The sequence below is a fragment of the Homalodisca vitripennis genome, chromosome 4 (genome assembly GCF_021130785.1).
Source record: "Homalodisca vitripennis isolate AUS2020 chromosome 4, UT_GWSS_2.1, whole genome shotgun sequence".
Taxonomy (NCBI): domain Eukaryota; kingdom Metazoa; phylum Arthropoda; class Insecta; order Hemiptera; family Cicadellidae; genus Homalodisca; species Homalodisca vitripennis.
The window spans coordinates 69,857,381-69,865,201 of record NC_060210.1 but is presented as its reverse complement, the minus strand read 5'-3'; positions in this window follow the sequence as shown (position 1 = coordinate 69,865,201).

Below are 7,821 nucleotides of genomic sequence, written 5' to 3'. Positions count from 1 at the left end.
CTGGACGATTACTCTTCCACCATTATACAAATTATTGTTACTAGAGTCTGTTATAACACTTCCAACAATAATTATTGTTCTTACTGACACTTTGTGTAAAGTATTTTTCAATCAAGAGCGTTTGTTTATTGTTTTAGTCACTAAACATTTGTTCACTTTTCGTCAACATATCTTAACAAAATACGTCATTCTAATACCTCAAATCCAGCTTTCAACATTTCATGACTAAAATTTGGATATTAGGCGAACAAAAGTGTGTCTTATGCGCCACTATTATGAAGAAAACTCATTTATTTCAGTGACATTCTCGGGACGTCTTCACAAATTCACAAATAGATAGGGTGACCAAATCATTCACAGAAGAAACCGGGACAGCTCCAGTGGGGGGTTGAGCACCGGGGGGTCTGGGGGGTACGGAGTACGACGTACGGAGTATGACGCATTTGTAGGCCGATTTTAACTCTTGATCAACCGGAGTTTAGCATCAAAAAACTATGGGTTGACTCAAGAATTTTGACAAAAAAGTAAAAGGATTTTTAAGTCATTTAAATGTTTTTGTATTAACATATCACATCTGACCATTTGACCAAAGAATTTGAACGTTGAAAGCTATAACCTTTTAATTTTAAGTAGGGAAAGACTTTTAACCCTTCTGAACCCCTCCCGGGTACGGCCTTGGCTTCGAATTATGTACCATTTCCTCCCTTCCCCTCATCACCAGGCCGCACACTAGCCAACTGGTAAGTTGTTTCCTGGATAACAATTATTCTTAATAAGAACTACTTGATTCATAGTTTATGTCTTTAATTACAATTAATTAATTAGATTCACACAAAACAATGTTTCATGAACTTCCAAGACTCTATGTTCATATAGCAGAGTTCAAAATTTAACTTGTTATCAAATATATCAAAATGACCGCGCAATATTTTGCGATTCGTCAGACCGAAATATTTCATTTCGTTTGTGCCAATCGCGTTCGCTGCCGCAATTCGGGCAACGCCCGCCGCCCGCCACTCCGCGCAGCTAAAGTGTTAAACAGAATTCCGGGACTTTTGGGCGTCCCGATAACATTTTTCGGGACATCGCATAACATGATTCAAAACCGGGACAATCCCTGTTTTCTGGGACGTTTGGTCACCCTACGAATAGACGCAAAGTTACGTGTACCTGCAAATAATTTGAAAAAAAAACATAAAAAAATTTATTTGACGTCGTTAGGTTGGTATATCCATTAGCTAGCTGGATAGGTTGAGCTGGGTAGTAACTGTGCATATAGTGAGAGTGTGGTATGCGCATCCGATCTCTACTTTACAGAGATCGGCCTCCGAGAGACGCCATGGCGTGTTTTAGTTGTTTGTTGTAAAATGCTACGAGTAGGCTACTTTAGATATTAATGTTATTTAATAATATCTGATCTTCTTAATCTGTGATACGAACAGCTAAGAAAGCAGTTATAGCTTTAGATTATACGGTTAGATGGAAATCGAAAAAATAATAAACTTATGACATGTCAGAATTATTTTAAACTGTACATTCGTTCAGCTTATTGTTAAATTCTCATCATACGCGTTATAAAATATGAAGCAAGACAATCCAAGAACTGGTACCTGCAGCCCAAATATAAGATTAACACAGACAAGCAATGAGAGCAATCAGCAAGGAAAACAGAAAACTTGTTTAATTGTATACGGCTACTGTACATTTATTCTGGAAAACCTTAAAATAATTGCAGTTCAATTGGAATTAAACTATTCATCAATTAAAAAACAAAAAATTCGCAAAATAATATTCAACTATTAATTTTAAACCTATAAGCCTGGCTACAAGACGAAGAAATGGGACATTATATTAGTGGTGTAGCCAAGGGCGATTATGCAGGTTACAATTCCCAACTTTAGGTATATTTTTTATATTTTTGCTGAGTCTACTCCATTTTACATGAGTACAAATGCCAGGTAAACCCAACCTTCCCTTGTTTTAAATTCCGGTTACGCACCTGCATTCAATGATTAACTATTAGAAGTTATTATTGTTTCACAATGAAACGCATGCCTACTTCAAAATTACTTTAAAATACCAAAGAAAAGAAATGAAATGAAAAATGTCTTTATTGAATACAAAGAAAAACATTCAATTGGCGAGGTTAGGATTATTAAGTCCTCTCTTACACCTAACCATACATTTATAAACTATACTATTAGTGTAAAATAAGAGCCACAATATAGTCTACATTACTGTTTTACATTAAAAAAATGAAAATGTTTATTTATGTAAAATAATAAAATGAAAAGAAGGTTCTTCATGAAACTAAAAATAAATAAAGAAGATAAAAATTACAAGGACATTAAGACTTTAACCCATCACCATTCATACAAAGCCATCGTCCAAAACCCTATGCCACGATATCGTTAACCCGACGAGGCCCGAAACAGATGGTTTTTGACAACTTCAAACACAAATACAAAATAACCTAATGCAATAACAAATATAAAAACAATAGTGGGAATTCAATATTTCATTGTTCCTGTCACTAACGAAAACTACCGGTATTACTAAGCAGGGAACCCGACCTCCCATTCCAGCTAAAAATCGAGAACCATTTGAGATATAACATTGTAACTAACGCAGTTTGATAAGGGAAAACTATTTATTGTAATAGTAAAGAGTATTGAACATAAAAAGATCTTTCATTATTTATTGGTAAGAATCCTACTTATTAATAATAATAAATACACTTTCCACCAACAATTTGAAGTTTAATTAAGGTTTAAGTTTTGTGTTGCTATTAAGCCCCGAAAAACACAAAACACGTGTCTTAATATCTTGCCTGTCTTATTAAGACATAGCACTTCAGGTAAAGGTTTTGAAGCCAAGGGTGTGACGCTGGGAGTGACGAAGTAAAAGTTTGTCTACGACCATCTTCAAAATTACTTTTGTTCGCTTTTCTGGTTCAAGGTGGTGTTACTGGACGTAATTTCAATGAAGTCCAACACAAGATTGAGGTTTGCTCTAAAACTTCCAAATAGGCATTTTCCAAAGATTGGAAGATTTTTACGATGTATGTTAATATCTGACTGATAAGATTAGTAAACGTCCTCGAAAGGAATGTAGCTATAAAGCGATTACAAAGAAAAGTAAGTGATTTTCAGCTTGCTATACAATTTATAAGTAATCATGACAATTTGTCTGCTACTTTCAGTTAAGAAATTTTCTAAATGGCATGAGTGTTATAAATAGTTTAAAGATTTCTTCTGGACACTGAAGAAGAATAAATGAAATGTAAACATTATTTTATATTTTATAGGAGAGCTATACTGAAATTATCTCACAGAATATTACTATGATAAATTAATCAAAGAAAGTGAGAACATTTTGATTAGATGTTGAAGTCAGCGGTTTGTATCAACCATTGGCATGTCTACGTCTTCTTGAAAATAACATGAGAATTGCTAAAAGTAGTTTTATTTTATAGTATTAAGATCGCTTTTAAACCATTAATAAGTAATTAAAGTATTTGAAAGACCTTGACATCTCAAGAAATATACGACCAATTGATGAACACAGTAGTGAACGATAATATTTTTATTATACCTTCTAATTGGCTCAAAAATAGTGTTATGGGATGTAGAAGACTTTTCTAATTAAAGTTTTGTTCAAGTTATACAACCATTCACTAAATATGGCATATCCAAACACCCTTTTTACTTGTTATGTTCAATAAAATGACGGCTTGTAATAAACTTTTGGAAGAACCATTCTTCTTTGAAAACACGGTAAAATTGATAATGGAATGGTTTTAATCCGTAATGTACCGGTAGATTTTTTATCACTCTGAAACTTTTGAGAACTTTCGATAGTACCAATTAGTTAGAATTTAATATTTCCCTAACATTCAACCTTATTCGATATTTGATGTCTTACATCCTGATACAATAACCTCATTGTCGCGTTGAAGAATCTTAACTATCTTCAATAAAATCCTCCTTTACCCATTAAAATTGATAGTGACTCCACCAAGATTTCAAAACTGTAGCCCCATTATCATATATCCGGAAAATAAATTAAACTTCCTTAAATATTTTTGTAAATATACCATTATTAAAGTTACAATAAAAAAGAAAAAGTTCTTTTATCACTGAGTTTTAACGATGAAAATAAGAACACTAACATAAAAGAAACAAATAAGAGAATTTTCCTTTCTACTACGATTCCTCACTCAGCAGAATTGTCGTATACAAAACCTTAGAATCAGTATCTAGAACATAGCGCAATAGCAGATTTTTTTGTTATAATTAATTATAATATTGAAATGACTACAGGATGTTGGACGTCAAGATACGCGGTTAGTAGTTAACGTTGGTGCATCACTATGCTAAGAAATCATTGGAACTTTAAATTTCAAAATAGCTTATTCATCATGTATTATTGTACCCACTATTAATTGATTGCATACTATACTCAAGTACATATGTTGTACACCAGACGAGTTTCTATCTGGCTGTTACCATTGTAAAATACTGATGAAGTTTAATGTAGCTCAGGGTTTGATGGGTGTATACTCGTAAACATCGAAGATTACCACTATTAATACTTAAGCATGTTGTACACCAGACGAGATTCTATCTGGCTGTTACCATTGTAAAGATTGATGAAGTTTAGTGTAGCTCAGGGTGTGATAGGTGTACGAGTAAACTGGTAAACTTTGTATACTGGTAAACATCGAAGATTTCCACTATTGATTACATATTATACACAAGCATGTTGTACACCTAACGAGATTCTATCTGGCTGTTACCATTGTAAAGATTGATGAAGTTTAGTGTAGCTCAGGGTGTGATAGGTGTACGAGTAAACTGGTAAACTTTGTATACTGGTAAACATCGAAGATTTCCACTATTGATTACATATTATACACAAGCATGTTGTACACCTAACGAGATTCTATCTGGCTGTTACCATTGTAAAGATTGATGAAGTTTAGTGTAGCTCAGGGTGTGATAGGGTGTACGAGTAAACTGGTAAACTTTGTATACTGGTAAACATCGAAGATTTCCACTATTGACTACATATTATACACAAGCATGTTGTACACCTAACGAGATTCTATCTGGCTGTTACCATTGTAAAGATTGATGAAGTTTAATGTACCTCAGGGTGTGATGGGTGTATACTGGTAAACATCGAAGATGCCACTATTGATTGCATATTATACTTAAGCACGTTGTACACCAGACCAGATTCAAATTTACGTGTTATAAGACGTGTGATGGTATTATATTGTATTATATGGTATTATATTCATACCCGTCTATTCGGTTACAGTCGCCATTAGTTCTACTAGGAGTGAGGTCTCAAACTTATCGTAGGTATTGTTATAATCATACGTACGTCTGTAAATATTCTCATGGTTTGTTATTTTCTCTGCCCTAAAGATTATGACTTATTATGTTGTATCTTTTCTAGATAATAATAGTAGTCTATATTAAATCTTTAAAGTAATTTTAAGTGTATTTTTTTATGTTTAATCAAATACAAACAACTGAGTTCTTTTAACATATATGACTGCATTCATGAATCGTATTGAGTGATATTTTGTTTTCCATGTTTCTCAGGGATTCAAAGCGAACTCGATATTGGATATTATACATAATGTATGTCGTTGTTAATTAAATATGCGTTAATATCAAGACAATATAGTAGTAAGGAAAAGATTACAATTTTAATTTTTGTCGTATTGTACCTAATCTCCCAACTAATTTCACAGTAATTTAACTGGTTTTATACAAGTATAACAAAACAAAAGTGTGCTGAGTGGTAAAGGTGAAAGGGGAGACCGCATGCGTGATTAAATTGATTGGCTAAAAGCAGCAATCTAAATTGTCCCCCCCCCTCCCCCGCATACCACTCCTCCACAACAAACCATCAGTTTACACAACTTTACTCCGAGATCGATTGAACGATGGATTCGCACCACTGATAGTGAATATGTGTAGAGATAGGAACATTGCAATGATCCTGGCTTTTATATTCAAAATATTATTGTCACAAATACATTTTCAAATCAAGCATTTTTCTGTTTAATAGCTAGACTTGACTTTATGAATGCATAATAGATATATTTTTGTCATTTAACAGCAGAATATGTAGATATTTAGTACGTCTGTATACGTATGAAACACACACACACACACACACACACACACACACACACACACACACACACACACACACACACACACACACACATGTACATAAACAAACAACAATATTGACAATAATAAAGCGAAATCACCTTATAAGGTTACGACAGAAAATATCTATTACTCCATGTTTAAATTGTTACCATGTCATCTCAAATCAACTAATTTTAAACCATCGATATGCATGAGCAATATTGTATCGAGTTCAATAAACGCTGTTAAGTAATTTTTTATATTAACACATCGTTACAATAAACTAATTTATAAAAGATGTATTATTTTCTCTTTGTGTAGTTTCGATGTATTGCTATTATAATGTTCTGGTTAATAAAAAGATCCATATGTTATAACTGTTCAACCAACTGATATGTACAATATTCTGGAGCATAGACTCAATACCTTGAAAATATTTCAAATATTAGGTTAAAATTGCATTAGAAAAAGAAACCAAAATTTAATATATTACATATTTTAGTAATTTTGAACCATTACTTTAAGTCGTTAATAGAACTGTATGTATTTGCCACATTTGTCATAGGTTAATCTGTCATAATATTCTTAACAACAATTTTAATAGATACGTTTTACGAACTATCATTTACCACTGCAAATAACTGGATATTCTCTATTCACAGCCCAAACAGCCTATATTCTAGGCTTTCAACTTATAGCGAATATACTGCACAGGGCGGTTGAGTTATCTCCACACCGCAATGATTGTAGATATAAGAGAATGTAATCATTGCAATAAGCGGTTTCTAGAGATGGTGTATAACATCTATAGGTTAAAATCACAAACTATAGTTATACTTTTTTTAAATCATACAATATTGATGGACAAACTTTATAAATGATAAATCGATCTTTTTTTGACAATTTTAACAATATTTTAACCACAATATATCAATCCTTAAATCCGTCCAAGATTCCCATTCACAGAGGAGATATGTAAGTAAGGAAAGAGAATATACGCACAAAACTCAACACATGCTAAAGTATTTCTTATCTGTATATAATTGCACTTTCGTTCCATACGCATAAAATATCGTTAATATGTTTGCTTTTAGTGTGAAGGATGGCACAGTAGAGTATATTTTTCATATTCTTTCCTATAATTCCAAAGGAAGGCGATCATATAGTCCAAGAACGGCTTTTTCTTTATTAAAAACGCTTCCCGAGCATGATTAAAGTTAAAACGGCAAGCAGTCTTGTAAGATCTAATCGGCCAAGGCAATATACCGCATCCTATATATATAAATATGTATACACTATATACAGTATTCCCATTAAACTGGATTGTATTTCTTACGTAGCTGCGTCCGCGTATTATAGCATTGGAGATACTATCCGAGTATCAAAATATCATGTTTCAATGTTTAATTGGCTAAACATTAGCGCAGACTCTCATTCGAGAAGCTGAAAAATTTTCATTTCTGTCTGTCTGTCCGCTCGATACCTGGAAAAAACTGACTTAGAGAATGATGCCTCATTTCTATACAAGCAAAATTGACTTCAATGACTGTGCATATCACTACATGAGATTTGGCTGAGCGTTAGCTAATACCTATAATATAAATCCGACAGTGCCTCTGTTTGTTTTGCTTTCATGCTTATTCAA